General features: G+C 35.6%; 1 long non-coding RNA gene across 1 annotated transcript; it reads left to right on the top strand.

Annotated features, from left to right (window-relative positions):
• Window positions 1–1,984: 1,984 nt before the first annotated feature.
• LOC127180351 (uncharacterized) lies at window positions 1,985–6,580 on the top strand. Its single transcript, XR_007829628.1, has 3 exons — window positions 1,985–2,398; window positions 2,713–2,817; window positions 6,071–6,580. It is a non-coding gene; the product is annotated as an uncharacterized LOC127180351 (long non-coding RNA).
• The last annotated feature ends 3,740 nt before the right edge of the window (window positions 6,581–10,320 follow it).

The following is a 10,320-nucleotide window of genomic DNA, read 5'->3' as shown; positions in this document are numbered from 1 at the left end:
CTGTTTTGGGGGTTTTGACAGGCGATGTTTTTGAAAAAACCACCAAAGACATCCATCTTTCCCATGACTTATCGTGGGGAAAAAATTACATTTGTCTCATAACATTGGAATGAAACTGCTGTTCAACATTGTTTTATCAACAGCAGAAAAGTTTGTCAAATCGATGGAAGACCTAGTGCTGTCTACTGCACGGCCCAATAAATCACTGGCAAACTTTTTATTTATGATGTACTGACAAAGTTTGGGGTATCGGGTGCCCATTCCACAAGTTTATATGACTTTAGGGTTTAAGAGAAGTCTTAACATTTTTGGGTTAAAATTTCTCAGTGGTAGTGTAAAAACCACCCATTTTACATCAGCCCTTTGGGAGTGAGCATCTGTTCCATGCCTTTAAACGCTAATGGTTCCACCCCGCCTTTTCCCCTGTGGGGTGACGATCAGTAATGGCTTACCCTTTAAACCCCAAAAACTGCTAACTAGCACATTTTTAGAAAAGGCGAATGAAAGATGCATAAAACACCATATAAATCGGGAAATAAACATTAAGGGGACTAAAAAAGTAAGTTCCCATTCAGTTAGGGAATGTTAAACTACAATGCCCAAAAACACTACCCTTCACAAATTTCCCCTTTTTCATCGGAAACCCCTTAGTGAAATTGGTTCAATGGTGTGTCACATCATTTTTAAAAAAATTATTATTACTTTTCCCCTTAAATTGACCACGGGCAATTTTGTTTTGAAAAACACATTTAAAAAGTTTCCCATTTTAAATTAAATGTGGGTTTCATAAGGGTTTTACATCATGATTAAGCAAGCTTCATTTTAAATATGTGTTCATTATTTTGATAAATTTTAAAAGAACAACCCCTTTATTGAATCTAACTTATTGTAAGGTATCACTTTTTTAATTGATCATATTTTCAATTATGTTTTACAAACGTTGTAATAGCAAGGGCTGTGCATAATATTTTTCTACTATGAAAGTTAAGGTATAAAGAACTTTTTTCAAATTTATAAATATTTTATTTTAAAGGAAAAAAATTTAAAAAAAAAAGGGGTTTTTTTAAAAAATTTAAATTTTTTCCCTTTCCAAAAAAATTTGAAAAAAAAAAATTTTCCCAAAAAAAACTTTAAAAAAATGGTAAAAAAAAGGGGGAAAAAAAAAAAATTTCCGGGCCCCGGGGGAAAAAAGGGAAAAATTTCTTTTTCCTTTTTTTTTTTAAAAAATTTTAAATTAAAAAAAAAAAATTTGGGGGGGAAAAAAAGGGAAATTTCCCCCAAAAAAAACCCCCCAAAAAACCCCAAAAAAAAAAAAATTTTAAAAAAAAAATTTTTAAAGGGTTTTTAAAAAATAAAAAATTTTTAAAAAAGGAATAACCCCAAAAAATTTTTTTCCCCCCTTTTTTTTTTCCCTTTTTTTTTAAAAAAACCCTTTTTTTTAAAAAAATTTTTTTCCCCCGGGGGGTTTTTTTAAAAAAAGGGGGGGTTTTCCCCCTTTTTTTCCCCCTTAAAATTTTTTTAAAAAAAAGGGGAAAAGGGGTTAAAAAACCTTTCCCCCCGGGGTTTTACCCCGGGGGGGGGGGCCCCGGTTAAAAAAAAAAGGGGGGGAAAAGGGCCTTTTTGGGGGTTTAAAAAAAAATTTTTTTCCCCGGGGTTTTTTTTTTCCCCCTTTCAAAAAAAAAAAAGGGAAAAAAAAAAAAAATTTGTTTTTTGGGGGAAAAATTTTTTTTTTTGGGGGTTTTTTTTAAAAAAAATTTTTTTTAAAGATGTCAGGTAACAAAACATTTTTCAGTCAAACCATCATAAAGTTATGATTTGTACCCACAATTAATTAATGTGAGTGAGAGGAAGTGTTTGTGTGTATTAATGTTTAGTTTAAAACTCAAACTCATGAGAAGTAAAGGAGCACTGGAATAAGTGAAGTGAGTGATTAAACTGTAATTCACACTCGAAAACACTGGAATATATAGGAGAGTTGAAGTGTTGTATGAGAGTGTTATGTTTTTGTAGATGACCGTTTCTGAGTATATTTTTTACTTCACCTCTTCAAATACTGATAACTTCTAATGATAAGATATTGGTTCACATTTTTAGATCAAGCACACGTTTTTCAGGGAAAACAGGCACCCAATACAGAGACTACAGTAAAATGTTAGTCAGTTTTAACCACTGTTTCCAGACCTGAATTATGATTATAATCATTATAAGTACATTTGTAAGACATTTCCTCCACTGGTGATAGAAAATCTGAGTAACTTTTTTTCCTGTTGTCTTTCTTTTTCTGAGGTGGCACAAAGAAAAGGAAATAGAACTTGTCACCATCTTCAGTCCTTTATTTTATTCACTGGAGAACATCACAGCCTTCAGATGTGTCATATCAGGATAAATGCAACTGCAGGTAAAATTATATTATGGTAGATTTAATTGTGGTGTACAAATTTTTTTAAGATACAGTTGTATTTACCTTGCTATGATATCTATGGGAAGAGTCCATTTTTTTGTGAATCCTCTTTGTCTTTCTTTTGGGGATTCACATTTTTCTGATGGTATTGTTATGCATTAGGTTCATGTTTCGATCATAACTAACAGTTTCAAAGCTGACAGTTTGTTTATGTTGCCTAAATGGCTTATAATGGCAAATTTCAGTACAATTTAAATATGTTTTGTTTAAGATTGTAAAGGAATGGTAAAAAAAAAATTATTCTTTTTAAGGACTCGTCGGGCCCACCCCACTACAGATTCACCAAGGATCCAGCTGATCACTGCCAATTTGAAGGAGGATTGTCCTTTATCTGCTACATTGCACTCTCACTTCTGGTATGGATTCACTGACTTTTTGTAATGTGTGAGATGTTTTGATTTTAGTAAATGTAGTGATTTTGCTTAATTTTATTCTACATAATTTTCTTAAAAGGAACGTTCACCCCAAAATGAAAGTTCTGGCATCATTTACCCTTCATCACCCTTATGTTTTTCCAAACCTGTATGAATTTCTTTCTTCTGTTGAAGACAAAAAGATTTTTTGAAGAATGTTGATAACCAAACAGTTCAACAGTTCATAGTAGCCATTAACTTTCATAGTAGGAAAAAAAATATTATGGAAATCATTGGGGCCCATCAACTGTCTAGTTACCAACGTTTGGAACAACATAAGGGTGAATAAATGATGACAATTTTCATTTTTGAGTGAACTATACCTTTGATACAATGTATAGTTATGATTCTGAATTAAAAGTGTAATGTTTCTCTTCAAATATTATCATAAATAGATAGAGACACATATATTATCAGAAATTAGAGCTGCACGATTAATCAATTAAAGATCATAATCTCGATCCAAACCCCACTTAATCTTATTCGTAAATGACTAACACCGTGTCTAAAACAGAGGTGACAGTTGTCATGGCGTGACAGCTAAAGTCTGTCTACACTAGATGTGGCCAAGCGACCATTGAAAATCATTTAAAGGCGTCATCGGATGCAAAACCTATTTTTACAAGTTTGAACATAAATGTGTGTTGACAGTGTGTGTACACAACCACCCTATAATGATATAAATTCACACAGTGGAATTTTTTTAATCTTAATATGGGAAAAATCCAATGTAATCCAAGTAATATGCCTTTTTTCAAATAAGGTCATTGTCAGCGTCTTGTCGGTGTGATGTCACACCGACCAAGGCCGCTCCCACGATAGTTGATTGACATGACAGTCTTATCTTAAACCCACCCTAACTGAGCCGAGTGAGCGCTGAGAACAGTCCGACCACCATTATTGTTTTGACTCCAGTGCAGGGGAAGAAAGGCTATCTCCGATTGAGCAATTGAGGTGTTCTATTGTTGGATGCAGTAATGCACATAGTAGCACTCATCATTTACTCCCGACATCTGAGATGCAGAGGATTAACATTACTTTTGTTTTTGAAGGAAATGTGCCTGGCAGCCTACATAAATGCGTCTATGTTCACGCGAATCATTTGTAATCTAGTTTCACCTACAGCAGAAGTGAGTATATGGGTGTTTTTTATGCATCTTTGCAATTCGCCTTTTCTTAATAATGTGCTAGTTAGCAAGTTTTGCGGTTAAATGCGGCTAAAGTAAACATTACTGATCGTCACCCCACAGGAGATAGAGGCGGGGTGGCAGAGCTCATTAGCGTTTAAAGGAACATGGAACAGAATGGCTCACTCTAAAAAGGGCTGATGGTAAAATGGGTGGGGGTTTTTTTTACACTACCACTGAGAAATTTTAACCAAAGTATGTTAAAGACTTCTCATTAAGACCCTAAAGAATCATATAAACTTGTGGAAAATGGGCACCCGATGACCCCTTTAAACTTTGTCAGTACATCATAAATAAAACGAGGCATCAGTTTGCCAGCTGGGATTTATTGTGTCGTGCCGTGCCGTGCCGTGCCGTGCCGTGCCGCATCCAGTGTAGACAGTACACTAGGTGCATTTCCATCACGGATTTGCACAAAACTTTTGCGATGTTGTTGATAAAACAATGTTGCGAAATTACAGCAGTTTCATTAACCAATGTTATGAGACTAAAATGTAATTTTTTTTCGTCTCACGATAAGTCATGGCAATGGATGTTGATAGGTTTACGTATGTCGCAGCCACCGCACTAGCCATTAATTTTAATCGTAGGAGACGTAGGCAACTATCTTAACAGATGCGAACACAAGCTTTGACTAGTGTAACCATCAATTTGTTTTAAAAAGCAAACTTAACATCTTATCTTTTTCGATTCCTGATTACGAGCCACAAAGCTTTGTGTTGTGCTGCTTATACTAACCAAGCAATAAAAACACCCTTTCTCATGCTTAAAACAAGGTGTCTGCAAATCAGAGTCTGAAACGGTCACTTGGACAATGTTGTCTTACACCACTTCACAGTTGATAAGTAGAAAGAGAATTTTTGATTGACATTGCAGTCATTTATTATGTTCTTTAATATAATATTACAACAACATCAGCTCATTTTGTGCATCATATGTCATTTCTACTTCATTACACATGCGCAAAACTTTTCTAGTTCAGTTATCAATTTGATCAAGTGTTTACATGTCCTTTGTAATGGATTAGAAAAGGTTTGTCCTACCTTTCTAAAGTAATTGAAATCGTAATCGGTTTGAGCATTTTTATTTCGATTGAGTTGTTTACATGGAGCTTTTTTTGCAATACAGTGCTTCATGTCAGTGTTCCTACTGATCCAGAAAGAGAGGGCAGTTGTCATGTTTAGGAGTAAAACAGTGTCACACTTTTTCAACAGCACTTATCGTTTTTTTCTGTTAGAATTATTTAAATAATCGAAGTAGTACTGGGATAAAAGTTTAGTTTGGATATAATCACTGATGTCTACAGTAGCTATCAAAATAGAGCAAATCATTTGAAACAAAGCTGACAATTCAGATAAAGATTATATCAGTGACGTTACACCAGTAGGTGCTGACAAGTGACTGTTAAACACATGTATTTGTCATTGAATCATTCAAGAGATTCATTAAAAAAGCACAGATTTATCCAGTAATGAAACATCTATTCATGAGTCATTTAATCATTAATTCAAACAATTAAAAAAAAAATCATTCAAGATTAAACATTTTAAATAGACTGCAGTCATAGTATTTCTAGTACAGAACTTCTAGTAAATTACACTTTATTTTTAGTTTGATGTTCAGAATCTTGATATCTGTTTGAAACTAAAAAAAATTGGGATTCTCTATATATCCAGAATCATGCAGCTCTAATTTAAGTTATTAAAACTGAGACTCTTAAAGGAATAGTTGACAAAAACAAAAAAATCTGTCATCATTTACTTGCTCTTGAGTTGCTCCAAGTAAAAGTTATTATTTTGTAGTATTTTAACATGTAAGTAGCATAATATTTCACGTTTACTAAACACATTGTAGAAAGGTTATTGGAATAGCCTGTAAACAAGCACCTTTGCTTTTACTCTGTTGTTTTCCTTACTGTAGTGGAGGGCAGCATCTTCATACCTTATCTTCCTGAAAAATTTAAAAATGTCCTATTTTTAAATATGTTTGTATATATATTTGTTTTGCAGAGGCTGTTAAGAAGACTGCACTGGTGTCAAAGATCAACCAGCAAGAATCTGAGAGGGAACTCTCAAAATGGTTTACTGGGACAAGAGACAGAGGAGGACTGAGGGTGTCTAGAATGCACAAATGTCTGTCTGCAGTGTAAGCAGTACTGAAAAATGTATAGTTGCTGCTGCTGTTTCTTACTGTCTCTGTTTTCTATGTGCAAATGTTCAAAGCTTTCAGTAAACACTGGTTCAAATACAAGTTCAAAATGTTTGTTAACTTTAACAATTAAATGATTTTAACAGTTAGGTATCAGAATATAGCATATGATGGGTAGTTTCAATAAAATTGAAATTTGAAAAGATTTCAATCTCACTGTGTACTGCTGAATGCTAATGCTTTAAAACTTTAAAACTTTTTTTTTTTTAATCCCACTTGCAAGCCATACTTTATCCCATGTAGTTCCCACATAGAGTTTGAAGATGGGACCTAGGTAGGTTTTGTGTATGTTTCATAGTTGGGCCCCACCTTAAACCAGTGAAATCCTAAATAAAACCCACATTGGTAAATTGCATGGGGCCAACATGGAACCCGTGGACAAACCCATGTAAAACCCATATTTAGATGGAACCCAGATGGGTTTTGCATATGTTCCCTAGATGGGCCCCACCTAAAGCCCAGTGAAATCCTACATAAAACCCACATTGGATAAGTTGCATGGGGCCAACATGGAACCCGTGGACAAACCCATGTAAAACCCATATTTAAATGGAACCCAGATGGGTTTTGCATATGATCCCTAGATGGGCCCCACCTAAAGCCCAGGTAAATCCTGCATAAAACCCACATGGGTATGTTGCATGGGGCCAACATGGAACCCATGGACAAACCCACTTAAAACCCATATTTCAGCCCATGTAGTAAAGATGGGGCCAAGATGGGTCTTTCGCATGTTGCCCAGTTGGGGCCCACCTGTTGGCAAGTGTAATCCCACATGAAACCCATGTGGGCAATTGGCATGGGGCCATTATGGAACCCACGGACAATCCCATACAGAGCCCATTTTTCAGCCCATTTCAAACCCACATGGGCCCCACATGTAAATGTTAGCTGGGTTAAAGCTGGGACCGAGATGGGTCCTGCACATGTTTCCCAGTTGGGTCCCACCAAGTGGCAAGTGCAATCCCATATGGAATCCATGTGGGCAATTGGCATGGGGCCATTATGGAACCCACGGACAATCCCATATAGAGCCCATTTTTCAGCCCATGTCAAACCCACATGGGCCCCACAATCAAATGTTAGCTGGGTTAAAGCTGGGACCAAGATGGGTCTTGTGCATGTTGCCCAGTTGGGTCCCACTTTGTGACAAGTTCAATCCTATATGAAATCCACGTGGGCAGTTAACATGGGGCCATTACGGAACCCGGACAATCCTATATGACAATCCTATATGGGGCCCATTTTTCAGCCCAGTTCATACCCATATGGGCCCCACATACAAATGTCTGCGCCGGCTGAGTCAGTCAGGCTGCTCTCAAATCGCTATCGCGGTACTTTGATGGCACACGTGACAGTCACGAGGCGTCGGCGCAGCCTCAAGTCGGACAAAAAATTTCTAACCGGCATGCACTTCTTCAAGTCAGAATTTGATCGAGCTGCGCAGCGCTGCGTTAAGTCGAAAACACCTTTTGTTTCCTCTTTCAGGACATGTGCACATGTCACATGACTTCATATTTTGTCCAGAGAAAAGTGCATTTTTCATCAATTTTCATCCATATAATTGCCAACAAAAATTCTGAATCACCTTCACTGGTTAGTAAAGAAGTATTCTCAAAAACTTATCATCAAATATATTATAGGAAATTACAAAAAAACTGCATGTTGCCTCAAGGCAACATTGTACTGTAATGGAATCACATATGGCCATACCAGGCATATAGCACAGCATACATGTATATGATATTTGTAAGAAAAAAGTTAGAATTATCTAAATGTATTTGCATTTTTGCATGATATTGTAATGCATTTATAAGAATTGTAATTCATATACAATATCTGCACATATTCTGTTGAGAGGAAGTGCTTCCTCAGCTTTCACAAGCAGTGAGGAGTCATTAGTGAGGAAGGAGAATTTACATGCATGTGCTTGTGTGTGTATGTGCACGCTTCTAAGAATAAGTTATATATTAGCATAAGGTTATGATAATTTTATTTTTTGCTTTGAGCCAACACTATTTATAATGTTTTGGTATAATAACAGATATGATAGTTTGGTTATACTTGTGATCCACGATGGTACAGTGTTGCCTGAAAGCAACATGTGGGTATGAAATCTTACTTTTTGTTAAATATGAGATGTGCAAAACATCAAAAGTGTGATAAATCTAATTGTTTGATTAAAGAAATTGATGTTTTAAATAAATTTATACATTTTTTCTGCATGAAAATATCAAATGTTTCATTTTGTCCTTTGTGGTACAATGTTGCCTTGAGGCAACAAACTTTTAAAAAATAAATAAATAAAAAAATTATAAAAATGTTTATTGATATTGTTGTAGTGTCCAATTTTAAGCAGGAAAAACATCACAAATAATTTTTTCCTCATTGATATCATATTGCGTACCGTAGAGGGTTAATGGATTAAAGCGTTCAAGCTGCACACGGTTGCGGTATTGCAGTGCGTTCTAGGAGTGGTGCATGGTATGGTACGTTTTTAATTTAGAATGTTTGTGATAATGTAAGAAAAGTAGTTTAAATGTTTTGCCACTTGCTTGAGCAACATAATATATAAATCTAAAAGTAAATGCAAAAGTAAAGCACATTGAATATGTTGCTTATATTTATTGCGATTAAACATGTCTATGAAAGAATACTGTACTGTAATACTGTACTGTGTATAAGAAAAAAAAAGAATCACAATGCTGAAAAAGCATTTTCAATAATGTTTGGATTTGAAATCAAAATAATGGATAAATGTGTTTGTGGAAATCAGGTTTGTGCTGTATGTAGGCTATTGTGCACTAATTACACAATTATAAAAACAAAAATGCACTGCATGATCAAACATTTAGGTGAGATAAGTGTATATTTTTGAAAAATGTCTAAAAAATGCTCCCCTCCGCACCTCAAATTAAAAAACTCCCCTCTCACAAGAGCCAACTAAGGGGCGAATTCCCCCATTTAAGAAAAAATAAATAAAAATAAAATAAAAATCAGGCCCTGAATAAGTGTCTAAAAATCCTGATTGGAGTATCACTATAAATCATTCTACATGATAAAAAGAAGGCTTTAAAAAAATCGGTATCGGTGATCGGATCGGCAGATACTGCTTCCTATGAACGGCGATCTGTGATCGGCCTCAAAAATCCTGATCAGAGCACCTCTAGATCACACACACACCTACATACAAACATACATACATACATATACAAATCAACGGGTTATCTGTCTATCCCCGACACAACTATAAGTTTCAGTGGTGTAAAAACTCATCTTTGGTGGGGAAGCGTTGTCTCTTAATTGACGAGATATCTTGTCAATGGCGGGGAAAGAGTTAAAATGCTCTTCTAGGATTGTTTTCTTACGCATCTCACCCCACGCACTGTTGCCAATTCCAGCGGAGGTTTGAGCTGTTGATTATAATGCAGTTTTACAGTAATGTGAGAGACAGAAAGCGAGAGAGAGAGAGAGAGAGAGAGAGAGCGAGAGAGAGAGATTAAGCGTGTGTGAATTACCTGAGTGCTTATCTCAACAGTGTTCAGCAACAGCAAGTGTACTAATAGCCAAAACTGCAAGTTCATCTGCTTCAAGAACAACTCCGTTATTCTGTTATTACCTCACTAGTGAGAAATGTGAAAATCTATTTTACTGATAAAATTGTCAGAGCAGTTCTGACAACACATTTCTGTGCATGTTTCTGTGTGTGCGGGTGTGTGTCTGTAGTGTATGTGTGTATGTTTGTAAGAAAAAGAGAGCGGGAGAAATAGAGTGTGAGTGTGTTTTCTGTAGATAATAAAACATAATTGTGTGCCAAAAAATGGGAACGTTCATATCTTACATACATATCATATCATACGTAAACATATCTTATTGTTTACTATATTTATTTGTTTGGTCAGTATCATTGTGTGTTTTGTGTCATTTATTTTGCTGTTTTAGGCTGTAAGGACCTTCGAAATAACTGAAATTATTTGGTGAAGTAATATGGACATGTAATGCGGTCAAGACTTGCCTGGACTTGCCTACTTTAGCCATGCATTTCCCTGAA

This window comes from Labeo rohita, chromosome 18, assembly GCF_022985175.1.
Source record: "Labeo rohita strain BAU-BD-2019 chromosome 18, IGBB_LRoh.1.0, whole genome shotgun sequence".
Lineage (NCBI taxonomy): Eukaryota > Metazoa > Chordata > Actinopteri > Cypriniformes > Cyprinidae > Labeo > Labeo rohita.
This window is presented reverse-complemented; position numbering and strand designations above follow the sequence as displayed.